The sequence below is a fragment of the Limulus polyphemus genome, unplaced genomic scaffold (assembly GCF_000517525.1).
Source record: "Limulus polyphemus unplaced genomic scaffold, Limulus_polyphemus-2.1.2 Scaffold893, whole genome shotgun sequence".
Classification (NCBI taxonomy): Eukaryota; Metazoa; Arthropoda; class Merostomata; order Xiphosura; family Limulidae; genus Limulus; species Limulus polyphemus.
Window position 1 is genome coordinate 17,078 of NW_013666503.1, and position 14,983 is coordinate 32,060.

The following is a 14,983-nucleotide window of genomic DNA, read 5'->3' on the forward strand; positions in this document are numbered from 1 at the left end:
TTCATTGTATAGTTTGATGGCCAAACCATGATTTGGGGATGAACCTGGACTTAGCGTACAGACAATGTTTTATGACTAATTTTATACAATTTGAGGGTGCTGAATTCAAATCTGTCGGGTGCCACTTTGTCACCCTTGGGTAATGGAGATATTCAAGATGGCTGCCATAAATTAAAAAGCAGATATCTCGGCTTCTAAATTACATAGAAATATCTTGTGTGATCTAAACCTAGTTTTGTTAGGCCGGGGAATTCAATAAAATAACCTTTTTAACTGTACTTTATTTAGCAGCGTCATATTCAAGAAGATGGCGTCCAAAATGGCCAACACCAGAACTATAACAACACAATGTCTCGTGTCATAAATGATATACATTAACCGTGTAGTCATCTAAATCTCGGTTTTTAGTTATAAAATAACAATTTGTTAAAGAAGTATCCATGAAAAGAAGTTTTGTTTTTGTTTTTGACAACAATTTAAAGAATATATGAAAAAGTTTACTTTATGATTAGACATCTCATCAATGAATAACTATATGTGATAGCTGTTTTTATCTGTCAATTAAATTGTGTGCATTATCATACATTTTTTGTTCTGTAAATTCTGATTGTGGTTTATCTTTGCAGAAAAAGGTGTGATATATATCAAGCTGTAATCCATGTTTGTGGTGGCATCACAATATAAACATATTTCTTTTTCGGGTGCTTCTGAAGTCCCTGCACATTGTTTCCTCGCTATCTTCAACTGTAATGCAGATAATTGTAAGCTTGTATCTGCTACCCAAGCAAGAATTAATGCTATAGTGTCTGCTAGTAGACTTACAAGTGATGGTTTGCATGAACATAAGAGCCTCGTTTGCACATCCTGAACACTAACCCTGTATATTATCAAAAAACTATGTGTCCACCTAGACGTCTAAGACTCATGTCTCAAGATATGTTTACAAGACAGAAGAACCTGCTTTGAGAAAGATACGTTGAGCTGAAGTGAATGTGTTTGATTTTAGGAAGCAATGTCTTTTTTGTGGTAAAGATTGCGAAACATATTGAGACCCAGGCGACATGTTATCCAGTGCAGAACAGTATATAGAGGATCTGAGAAAACTTTCAAACAGGCTATCCTTGATGTTTGTGACCAGAGTAATGATGACTTGGCTCAGCAAGTACGAGTACGAGTTCAAGGTGCACTCAGTGATTTGCATGCAGCTGATGCACAATATTTTAAAGACTGTGAAGCATCTTTCATGGTATCATGCAACATCCAGGCAGCCAAAAGAAGGGAGAAAAGCAATCAAAATGACAAGAAGATCAGGCATTTGAACTTTTGCTTAAAGACATAAAGAACAACGAGTTTTGAATATGGAATTATGTAGAACTGCACACATTGTATAAATTTTATCAAGGCAGTTACCTGTCTTATCAAGGCAATAATATATCACAAAAACAGTTAATGCAGGCTCATTCAGAACAGTTTGGTCAAGATTTGCTTGTTCTGTCAGACATAGAAGTGGCAAACCATCATTGTTTTTCGTAATAAGGCAGCAAGCTTTCTCAAACTGGTACCTGTTGATGAAGATGATGAAGAAATAGCTGTGACAAAGGTAGTCAGCGAATCCAAGTTACTTAAAAGCGACAAATCTCACTACAAGACGAGAATATGTATATATGGTGTTATTTCAGAGGTCAGTCCAACTTAGTTATATTTTCTTTAACAGGTATAATCAACGTCTGGCAACGGCATGCATGCTAGTATGGAGAGGAATATTGTTACAAGTGTTGTAACTAAGAGACCTACGCCTCTTCCAATTGCACTGGGAGTTGTTCTGAGAGACAAAGCAGTGCTTGAACAAATGTATGAATTCGGAATTTCCTGTTCCTATGATGAAATACGGCGGTTTAAGACATCGGCTGCAAATGCTGCCACTACAAATCATGAACTGGGGGGGTCTTTCACATACTGGTGTTGGATTGGTACAGGCCGTGGCAGACGACTTTGATGTTAACATATCGTCTAGGGATAGCCTGCGTTCTACGCATGTACTTTCAATACTCCAATGAACCTGATGTGCTTGTACAAAACTATACAGAATCCAAGAAACCTGACATGCCTGTAAAACACTATACAGGACCCCCAAAAAATTGGTATGCCAATGTGTGAGACCACCTGTACTCCCCTACCTCTAGTACGACCATTTTGGACGCTATCTTGAATATGACGCTGCACAATAAAAATACAGTTAAACCAATTATTTTGTATGATTTCTCGACCTCGAAAACCGGGATTTAGATCCAGAAAAGTCAGTTCTGTGTACATTAGGAGCTGTTTTTTAATTTATGACAGCCATCTTGGACGCCACCTTGAATATCTCAATTTCCCCAAGGGTAACAAAGTGGCACCCGACGGATATGAATTCAGCACCCTTAGATTATATAAAATCAGTCATAAGGCTTTGTCTGTACGCGAAATCCCACTTTTTCAAATTTCTTTTACATTAGTATACTTTCTCTAGTCATCGTTGTTATCACAATATTTGGTGCATTGTGTTACTTAAGTAAAGTTATATATCTTACGCGCATTTTAATACCTGCTGCTTAATTATTGATATGATTTATTTTACTGAGATATATCCATGTATATCCAAATCGAATTACTGTACTAAAAATCAACTCATTTTTATTGTTATACACACCTGCACTTCTTCCGGAAAAAGTATTGTTAATTCTCTCATAATTTCCAAATATACATATATATAATTAAGTTCCAATATAATAATAATATTGTATGTATTATATAGGAATATTTGTGTTCATTTATCACGCAAAATTCATCTTGGAATGTATTCCTTTCAAAAACCATAACAAATTAGTGAAAACAAAGAAACAAAGACGTTTTTCTGTGATTTCCCTTTAGTCTACTGCAGAAATAAATGAGCCATTGATCGATGGCTCTCAAATTTAAAGGGCAGAAACGTAGAAACATACTCTTTGAACTCTCTATAGTAATTATAGCTTGTTTTATATAAAAACTGTGAATTCCTCAGAAGAGTGCCCGCTAGGAGGCGACCATTTTCATTGCTATAGCAACGACCGTACTCCTATGATCGGTTATCACAGAAGAGACTTACAGTAAATGTATTTTGGAACGTAGATGCCAGACGACCCAAGAGGCAACCAGGAAAAGAGCAGCTGGTTAGAAATTCGCTGGTCGTTTTGTCGAGGTACTGTAGAACGAACGATCTAGACTTGTAAGAAACTCTCACGACCTTCTCTACTTTCCTCGTCTTCACGGTAAGGAAAGATAATCTAGTTGGTCTAGAGTGCAGGATTACTTATGGTTTCAGTAACGAATTTGTGTTTCTGTCTTAGAGAAGAAATTATTGTCTGTAATCCTGCATAATTTTCGAAACCATTATTGCTGAATATAGCCTCGGGTTACATTTATAAGAATATTGTTACAACCAATATCCTGGTTTATGTTTCTAAAACTTTGCTACTACCGTAATTCTGGGTTATCCTTATAAAACAACCTTTCTATAAAAACCAGGGATATATCTTTTAGCATCTTTAACAGCAAATAAACCAGGTTACATTTCCAGGACATTGTTACTACTCTGACTTCGAATTACATTTGTATAAAAAAACCTTCTAACAAGCCCTGAATTATCTTCTTTTTAGCATCTTTATCCAGCATGAAGTCTGTTTCTCTATCTAGAAAATTATTTCTAACGAACCTCTGGTTATCGTTATTTAGCATCTTTGCCAGTACGAAGCCTGGTTATCTTTCTAGAACATGGTTTCATAAAACACCCAGGTTATTTATTGGGCATTTTTGCCAGTACGAAGCCTGTTATCTTTTTAGAACATGAATTCTAAAAAACCCAGGTTATTTGTAGGGCATTTTTGCCAGTACGAAGCCTGTTATCTTTCTAGAACATGGTTTCTAAAACAACCCAGATTATTTATAGGGCATTTTTGCCAGTACGAAGCCTGGTTATCTTTCTAGAACATGATTTCTAAGAAATCCTGGGTTATCGTTTTTGGGTATCAAGAATTCTGGTTAAATCTTACAAAACGTTATAATAATCAAGACCTATTTTTCAGCTATTCATTACCCATGAGAGAAAAAAATCTCTTGGCCCTAAGTTATCTTTATAAAACAGTCTTGGTTTCATAATATCTAATTATCTTTCTAAAGCATTCTCGATATCACAGTCTGATATTATCATTATCAAAGTACCATATTATCTCTGTGAAAAATTCTTGGTATCACAATCTCGGGTTAATTTTATTTAAAGCTCTAAGTGTCATGACTTTAATATATCGATATTGAACACTCAGGATGTATTCTTAACTAATCATTGTGTTATCATACAAAGTAATCAAGGTACGAAAAAGCACTAATATTTAACCTTATCTTTTACTGATCTAACTTTAACTTTTGATAATTTCACATTTTATTAAGCATGCTAAATATTTTATACAGTATATCTTAACCTTAACATCCAACTAAACAATCATGTTTCTTTTAGGTATTCAGTATTTTTGGTATTTTCGTAGGAGCTGCTTTTGTGGTTATTCTTAAGCTATTTTAACCTTTCACGCTTATGTAATTTTACGTATGGCACATCACCGTCCTCGCTCCATTTTCCCTTCATTCAATACTCGTACCTTCACTAGTATACATCTTTATGTATATTGATTTTGACTTCGGTGTATTGTCTAGCTACCTAAGAACTTTGTATTAAACATATAAATTCCAAGTTAATAAAAACTCATATTTAAGCTAAACACGATACCCAGCTACATAAAGACTTAATCTTAGCACAACAATAACCATAACCTACTTAGGTACTTAAAAAACCCCTTTTATATAACAGACAACTACTAGCCATTTAAGAACCTCGTTTTTGTATAATTATACAGCTCTTAGCTATTTAAGGACTTCGTGTTTCTATAGCAATATCATATCTAACTACATGTTTATATAACAATACAATACCCAACTACTCGAGGACTTCATGTTTGTAGAACAACACAACTCTTACCTACTTAATGACTTCATATTTACATAATAATAGCCTATCTAGGAATATAAGAACCTCATGTCTGTATAACAATACATTTACTAACTACCTAAGCTTATATGGCAATACAAACTACTTAGCCAGGTGTTTAGGGCGCTTAAATCTCAATCTGAAGGTAGAGGGTTCAATCCCCATACCCCCAAACATGCTCGCCCTTTTAGCCATGGGGGCGTTATGGTTTGACGGTCAATCCCACTATTCGTTGGTAAAAGATCAGCCCAAGAGTAGATGACTAGCTACCTTTTCTCTAGTGTTTCACTGCTGAATTAGGGACGGCTAGCGCAGATAGCCCTCGTGTAGCTTTGCGCGAAATTCAACCGAACTATATAAGAACCTCATGTTTCTATAACAATAAAACTGTTAGCTAATTAAGAGCCTCATGTTACATGTTACAATACCGAACTACTTAAGGAACCCATGTTTGTATAACAATACCGAACCACTTAAATACCTTATGTTTATGTAACAATAAAATGATCAGCTACTTAAGAACCTCATGTTTGTATAACAATACTGAACCACTTAAATACCTTATGTTTATGTAACAATAAAATGATCAGCTACTTAAGAACCTTATGTTCATATTACAATTCCGAACTACTTAAAGACCTCATGTTTATATAACAATAAAATTATTAGCTACTTAAGAACCTTATGTTCATATTACAATTCCGAACTACTTAAAGACCTCATGTTTATATAACAATAAAATTATTAGCTACTTAAGAACCTTATGTTCATATTACAATTCCGAACTACTTAAAGACCTCATGTTTATATAACAATAAAATTATTAGCTACTTAAGAGCCTCATGTTACACGTTACAATACCAAACTACTTAAGGATTTAATGTTTATTTTACAATACAATAGCCTAATAATTTTGTAAAATATTTCGTGTTGAAATCATCTTGCTACCTATTAGTCTAATAAAATGTAGAAATTATCAGAGAGCTATCTGTCTATTCGGTAGAAAATTATCTGGCGCAGGTTTTTTTTTTTTTTATAAATAGCTGTCTATATTCTTTAAACAAACTTATATTTGTTTCGATTCAAAGACTTTTTTTAAACTTCTGAGCCAATAAGATAAATAAAAGCTTATGCCAATTAAACCTTAGTTAATTTTGATGACGAGGAACCCACTTTTTAGAAAATAAAAGTTTGGAGAGACATAATATTATCGAAACGTTGCACATTTATAATAAGGTTTTCTTCATTATCCATTCAAGCCGTCTCCAAACTTTTAAACCTTAGTAACTTTTCGTTTTTAACAACTACAGAAGGAACGGCGTTCTTCACAAATTATTTTTCCGTCGAATTCATTTTAGCCTAAGACGTTTTCTAACAATTATCAGACGAGACATTTTTTCTATAAACAACCAACCGTCAATTATTTATTTTGCGGCAGTAGAAATACAAAATGCCTACACGCTATTGTAGTATATTTAAAATATAAAGTCACAGAGTAGCATGTAATAACTAATAATGGCCTACAATGTGATATAATGAAAAGTAAAACAGCAAAAATGTTTAATTTGGCTGTTGTCAGAATCATTATCTGCACGGTCAAATATGAATTTCTGTTTATGTGGGTAAGATGTGAAATTGTAGCATGTGTAATGAGCTAACAGGCTTAATCACAAGAATTTCTAATAATCAGAACATTGAACGACAGTACCGAGATGGGTAAGATGTGAAATTGTGGCATGTGTAATGAGCTAACAGGCTTAATCACAAGAATTTCTAATAATCAGAACATTGAACGACAGTACCGAGATGGGTAAGATGTGAAATTGTGGCATGTGTAGTGAGTTAACAGTCACACGAATTTCTAATAATCAGAACATTGAACGACAGTACCGAGATGGGTAAGATGTGAAATTGTAGCATGTGTAGTGAGCTAACAGGCTTAATCACAAGAATTTCTAATAATCAGAACATTGAACGACAGTACCGGGAATTTGCTAAACCGAATAAATATTTTATTGAGTAGCTTTAAATTTTTTTGTTTCTTATTAATATCCCTCCCATTAACTACAAATACAAACTCAAAAGAAAAAAAAAAAGGAAAAGATTTAGTATTGTTGTTTGGGAGATTTTTATTCTATGTAATATTACAGACATTCTGTTGCTGTTTTGCTAATATTAGATAACATTAGCTGACAGAACGATGCATTTAATATTATCATTCATGATGTTAGAAGTCTTGAGAAAAATGAATAGAAACCCTATAACCCGAGCGCTTTGGAAAGGTGGTCCACCTTTCGAAAGTGCTCGGGTTATAAGGTTTAATATTATTATAACATACTTATCTTTTCTGGTTGAGGTTAGATCTTTACCTAACAGTGATCTTCACTTTAGTAGCATACTCAATGTCTCAGAACTATTTAACTACAATAAGCGAATATAGTTTTAACCTTTCGAGAGGAAAATCTATACTTAACCTTAATAAAATCATTCGTTTATTATTGATGCGCTTATAAGTATTTCAATATCATTTGAAAAGTATTAGTTATTCCGGCTAAATAGGCTAGAATGTTTCAAATAATGAACAAAGTTAAACTATTTTTATCGTTCTTCACAAAGCAGAAACTCTCAACAGGATGAGTGACATATGCAAAGCACTGTATTCAAGTTATATGATGTTATTTCCCATAACTTCACGTATTTTGTGTGTGTTTTAAGTAACAGAATATCAGAATAAATCAAGATGCAATTACACCACGTGACCAATGGACCCAACTGTGGTAGGCTATAAAAAAGAAAAACTTTTTCTCGTAATGGGTGATGGTTGAGTCTAGTGTTTCACAAAATGAAGGTTGGCAGAATATTAACCAATTGCCTTAGACGTCTAAGCTCTGAGTCACGTGATATAAGCTCGTAATTTGACCGTTAGAGAAGGGAGCTTGTTTGTCTTGTTCCTGTTCTAACTGGCATCGATTGAACATGGCAGAGAATATGTTGACTGGGATAACTACATTTTATTAGTATTCTCATGAGGTTGTTGTTTCTAATTTAACAGCGTAACATTTAATACTTTGGCTAAACGAAAACGAATTCAAAATTTGTATAGTAGTCAGAAACACCTGTTGATATAAAAATTACGAGGAAAAGCAGTAGCGTAGTCAGGTTCAGATAATTGGGTCTTAAAACCTTTGATGTAGCTATAACCAACAAGTTCATTGTACATTTTTTAACACAATCAGTGCAATTGATTTTTATACAAATGTTTAAAACGGTCAATGGTACGTTTGAAAGCATAATCAGGAACAAGGTTTAATCTAAACGTTTTAATACACTAAGAAAGAAAAGCTTCGAATGGACATTTCTAAATACAACTAAACGCAACTGGATAATTGTATTCAGGTTATTACTTTCAGGTACAGGTGCTTGAAAGTACAATCGTTAACGCATTCAGTAATGTGTTAAATGTAAGATTTTAACACTGATAGTAACTCTTACAGTCAGAAACATCTAATTGAATTTATTAACCTTAACACAGTCAGGAGCAGCTGTTTGACTGAACAAAATTAATATAGTTCTGAACAAATGGTTGATTGTAAAATATTTAGAATATACAGTAACATATGTTAACAATACTTTTGTTAGTACACCCGTAAAACTGGATAAATGTACAACTTTTCATACAGTCAGTAACAACTGTCCATAATATCAGAATCAACTGGCTAATTGATCTGTTTTGCAGCACTAAAGAACAACACTTGAATGTATAGTTTTAATCTAATCAAAAACAACTGAGTGACCGTGTGTTAGAGCCAGTGTGTTAGCTGGATAACCAAGAAGTTGAAAAACACTGTGCCGAAGAAATAAAACTGAAACAGTCTGTGGCAGCTACTACCAGGTAGACGATCCGAAATCCGGCTACCACGAAAACCAGAATGTTCCAGAAACCGGCTATGTTGGTGAACACTCCATTAGCTTCGAGAAATTTCCGGGCTTTTTCTGGTTACTGATGCACACTTCCGACTTGAAATTTTTGAAAACGGCACTAAATTTTACTGTAAAAATTGCTGTACAAATAGGTAAATACAAATAAGTAAGTAAAGATTTATCTTAAGCTTAATTTTAGACTAATTACCGGCATAGCCGCTTTGTTTGGGGGCGTGGCGATTGTTGCAGTACATGAAACCTGCCCTTTGGTTGTGCAGCCCTCTCTCTCTGTGTTAACTTGAATTTTTTACCCTTTTGCTCATCGTGAAAATGTCCAAAAGGCAAGCAAATAGTCCTGTCGCTATTGGAAGTGCCAAGAGGAAATATATTTCCGAAAGTATTCTCAAGAAAGTGACAGTGAAGTGCCAAGGTTTATAGAAAAATTTAAAACATTGCAACAACCTAAGAACGCTGATCTGGACAAAGTATTGTTTGAGTGGATAAAACTTCGTAGGAGTGAGAAGGTTCCTTTGCATGGTGGTATGATCATAGCACTATCCAAGGTATTTCGTGATGAATTAGGCCTAACAACCCCATGCGACTACTTCTAGGACTCGTTCCTCATCCTCAGATGAAATGCAATTAAAGAATATTTATCCAACAGTCCCTGCTTTGCAAGCGGAAAACCAGCAATAAACTGGTAATTATATAACAACCTTTATTTATGTATTTCATATTTTATTTACATCATTTGTACGTGCCAGACTGAACGATCCAAAAACCGGAAAATTCCGAAATCCGGCATGGCTCAGGTCCCAATCATTCCGAATTTGGGATCGGGTACCTGTACCTTCTTTCATTGTTAATACAAATATATGGTTTGAATTTAAGTAATATTTATCGAATCCTCTTTATACATAACTCCAGCATTGTAATTCTGTTTAACATTGGCAATATTTTTAAATCTTCACAGCTTTGTGAATTTGTTGCTCACTTAAAGTGATTAAAAATAGTTCCGTTTAAACGTTTTATTAAAGCATGGATACTTCACCTGGAGAAATGCAGTTTCCAACAATAAATGCGAGGAAGCCTCTTACAGGGGTTAATTTTACCGCCTTTTCGTTTTTTCAGCACTAATACTGAGAAAGAATTTCGTCAGTTGATAAGTATAGTATTTTTAAAATGATTAATTGATGGAAACACAAACCATAAATTTTATGAATAAAAGTATTACGTTTCAGCTGTTTCTATTAGAGATAAAGAACTTAATTGTGGGTGTAGTTGTTTTATAGATGTTTCCAAAGAAGTGAGATAGAAACAATATATTTTTGTTAGAAATACTGATGGCATTTTGTGATTCCATTTTGTGAACATGAAAAACAGGACCAATCATTCATTTCAAATCAAGTGCTTATTATCAGGTGGTATTGTTACACCAGATTAGTAAGGAAGCTTCCAGCTATATTGTCTGACTACTCTAAGTTTTTCTATGATGTTTGTGTAAACACATATTCTTGTTCTGAAATGGATCTTTTAAGGTCAAAGAAAGTGCTTCAAATTCTGCATAAAAGCAACTGAAACCTATAACAAATGTATATCTGTATTGCCTGACTACTTTAAGCTTTTCTATAATGTTTGTGTAAAACATATATTCTTGTTCTGAAATGCATCTTTTAACATCACAGAAGTCTGTACGTATCCTGCACTACGCGTGTCATCTTGGCTGAAGGAATAATACAACAAGAATAATAGGCTGATTATTATGAGAGTTATTCCCTACTTCTAGTAGAACAGGTTATTTATTAGAGGAATATGTATGGTTATGTTAACTTGTGTAAGACACTAACATCCATCAAGGGGTTATTTTGTTAATTATAACAAATTGTTAATCCTGACTAATAATAAATGTTACACCTGACTTCGCCTGAAGATGCAGGACACGTTCCAATCATGTAGTGAGTGACAGGAATACTTTATGAGACTAATACAATTAAAGTTGGAAATATAACACAACGAGAGAGCTGTCGTTAACGGAAATGGGATATATTCTATGTGTGAATCGGTTTGAAGTTTGAAAACAGGATAGTTAAGCCTTCAACTCCTACATCGATGAAAGAAGATGAGATAAGCCAGAGCCAACTGTTACCTTGCTTCTGGCATCCAGTTTAGTGTCTTGTGCTCTCTTGCTGTTTTCTTATACTTACTTCTTCTAATCTTATGATTGGCATTGGCAGGCTTTTGTTCTTTCGCGTCTTTTTCTTAAAAGGTTATTTTAATTAATTTGTGTATTTTAACATTATTTCTGAACGTAACTGTATATATATATATATATATATATGTTTAAATACTATTTATAATTGTACATTTTGTGAACTTATGTACATGTATATGTTATGTCTCTGTATATTTTTGTGATTTAGGATGCTTGCCTTTGTGACAGTATCGTAATTCAATGCATTTGGTAAAGTTTAATTTGGTGGTAAACTTTAGCTTAAATTCAATTCAAGAACAAACTAAGAAAAAATGAAGTGGAAAAAAAGAAGTGCTAATTGTAGTATGCTTATACCATAAGCCATGTCTTTTGTACTTATATTCTTCAAACCTCCTGTTTTATGGACTTAGGTTTACTTGTGTGTCTACATTCCACTAATAATAAATACAACCGTTTGTATACTTTACAACTAGCATATTCTAGTTTCAGAAACTACACTTTTATTTGTAATTTCTAAACTGACAAGACAAAATCAAGTCGTTATACAGAGGTAAGGGAATTGTATTAAATCAATTTTGGAGACTCACCATGTCGTTATAGTCCATGTCACCACGTCCGATCATGCTCTGTCTGATTACCATGCATCTTGACAACTCTATAACATAGTTTGCATTTCAAATGGGTCCGATGTAAAGTTGTCATGTCCCAGGCACACCACTTCCCCTCCTACCTTTCCATAATCCATCTATTGTACGAGAACGACGTTTCTCCAGTATTCATTTCAATAACTTGATTGCACAGTAATCCATAGGCGCTGCGTCTGATGATTTGACCTGTATGCTTCATATAGAATAGCGTGAATACCCATTTCGTTCTCCAGCTGCTTGGGGTATGCTATGGTTGAATAGATATTTCGTGGAAGTAACTTCTGTAGTCGTCGTCTTTCCATGTTACGTACTGTTAGTTTAAACACAAAAACAGCTTTTGTCAAAGATCTTTGTGTTAGTGGATGTTCACCTGCTACAAAACACTGCACTTTGCTTATCACGGCTGGGGTACACCTCTATTTCTGGATGGTTTTGATGCCTCAAATTGATTCTTATTCCTTAGTTTTTTCAATGCCATTAAGTACGCGGGATATCTCCATTTTGGAAATTTTAATTTCCAATACGAATATATCTTTATGATCCGAGTGTATGAATATTTTGCGTCGGAAATACGTAGTTCTGATACATGCCGTCCAACCCCGATTTTATACTTTACTTAGGATAATTTCCATATTATTATTTCGAAATGTTTCTAATATTCCTATTTTAGGGATAAATTCCATCTTTATTTAGGGAGAAGTGGTATTTTCCATGTCACTTATCTTGTTGTACTTTATATATTACCTTATTTTTAGGGTAATTTTTGTGTTATATTCTTAGGATGATTTAAATATTTCTTTCCTTTTCTCATATTTGGTTTTAATTAAGGGTTTCTAATTTTCTCGCCTCCAGGTGGCTCGGAGACAATTCTGAGAGTTTATAACGCTAAAAATCGGGTTTCAATATGCGCTTAACAACAAACAAATCTAACTTTATAAAACGAAATAATGGAAATAATGTGTGCAAGACGATAGAGATATTTCTTGTAGTTATAATTTATCTAATGAAGTTCAGTGAGTCGCCGAAGAACAGCATTAACACTTAATCACAACTTGTCTCTGCTCTTGAAATCTTGGGAAAATATTTCTTGTTTAGTTTTGTTTTTGCTAATTCTAACAGTTCTCATTCGCTTTACGTGTGACAAGAATATAACAATTGTATTACTTCACAATATTGCAACTGTGTCTCTTCACGCTTGACATATTGTCATCAATACGTCTTTTCATTTTATGCATGAAAATATAACAATTGTGTCACTACATTGCGCTTGAAACCAATGTTGTGATTGTGTCTGTTCACTTCACGCTTAAATAACATATTGTTACAACTGAGTCTTTTCACTTTATGCATTAAACAATATAACAGTTATGTCACTTCACATTACGCATGGAAATAGTATTGTAACTGAGTTCACTTCATGTTTAAATGAAATATTGTCACAAATGGGTCTCGTTGCTTTATGTGTGAAAACAATATAATAATTGCGTTACTTCACATTACGCATGAAAACAATATTGTAACTGAGTTCACGTCACGCTGGAAATTTTGTCACAATTGGATCTCTTCGCTTTATGTATGAAAACAATATAACAGTTGTGTCACTTCACATTACGAAAGAAAACAATATTGTAACTGAGTTCACTTCACACCTAACATTGTCACAATGGATTTGCAACAAAAACTTAAAACCGTCTCCCCATCACATTAATCCATTTATTTCAATTGTTTCTCGTTACTACACACATAAAAACCACACCTCAACTACCTCTCTCCAGTGCTAAAAAAACAAAACTAATAATAGGCTATCTTTATCTTATACTTGACCTAAACTCAATTTTTCACTTTAGTTCGATAATATTTTAATCATACTTTTCTTTATTAATACATGTACATACACACACATGTGTTTGTTTGTCTTTGGTAAAGAATAACTTGTTTCAATCTGTACTAGTCATTTAGGTGGAAAAAATAAATCTTCCACCAGCTCATTTTCTTCGAGCTCTTATTACAGCCTGCTGTTTGACATTCAGAGCAGAGAGAGTATGTGAATAAAGCACCTGATGTGGATGTGCGTGCAGTAAGTAACAAATGTTATGCTGAGAACCTTTCCTAAACATGATGATAACATTTTCGCCAACATGTGCTTGAAGCCCACGAGATATGTTAAAGGTTTGGGTGAAAAAAGTGTTAAACTCAAGATATTATTAATCAAAAAACATGCTTAAAATAATTGTTTTAATACTTTGTTATCTAGTTCTATAATCAACTCTTAGTATTCAGAAATTTGTTCATTCACGTATCTAAAAATAGAATACTGAACATAGATTTAGTTATTATAAATTTCATTATTTATTTATATTCATGATGTTAGAAAACCACGTAAGTTCAAGAAGTCTTGACAGAAATAAATAAAAACCCTATAACCCAAGCGATTTCGAAAGGTGAAAGCGCTCAGGTTATAGGGTTTTTTGTTTATTATCTATTTATACATGTAGATAAAGATCATATGTACCTCTGTAGCAATGTATGATGTATGTGTGTGTGTGAATGCAGATAGTGATGTGTGTAGTTGTATATTATGTCATATTCTATATCGTTCAGTAGTCTTTAACAAATGCGCATTTGGATGATAATATACGATTATTCTTCCCACGACTTCCAGTGTTTGTTAACTACTCTTAATAGCATTATTAGTAGCATTTTCTTAAAATATACAGTATTTATCATACGTTTTTGTCTTATGTATATGATGTCTTTTTTCTATATCGTTCAGTAGTCTTTAACAAATGCGCATTTGGATCGTAATATGCAAGTACACCATTATTAGTACCATTTACTGGAAATATATATATAGTATATAATACGCTTTTATCCAACAGAGAAACAATCATAACTTTGCTATAAAAATCTCCAAGAATACGATTTGCAGTTGACTAAACACTAACGATTTCTTTCTTGCTGTGTGTCTCTCTTTTATATTCAAATACTGCTTTGTAACTATTAGGTCGTCAATAAATTAATGTCGCGTTTTGGAACACTTTCATTAACCACCCGTTAAAAAAACGTACATCACGTATAATAGTTAAACGAACTATCTAAACATCACGTTAGTGTAGCCTATATAGTGTTTAAAGTTTAGTGTACTCTATG

General features: G+C 33.6%; 1 protein-coding gene across 2 annotated transcripts in view; it reads left to right on the forward strand.

Moving 5' to 3' along the window:
• The first annotated feature begins 3,141 nt into the window (after nucleotides 1–3,141).
• Nucleotides 3,142–14,983, forward strand: part of LOC106461079 (probable cationic amino acid transporter) — a 47,737-nt gene continuing 35,895 nt past the window's right edge. The window contains exon 1 of one of the 2 annotated variants that reach the window (XM_022387931.1): nucleotides 3,142–3,297. The gene's annotated coding sequence lies outside the window, so the exon portion shown is untranslated. The remainder of the gene's footprint in view (nucleotides 3,298–14,983) is intronic. The other variant, XM_022387930.1, reaches the window with a different exon arrangement.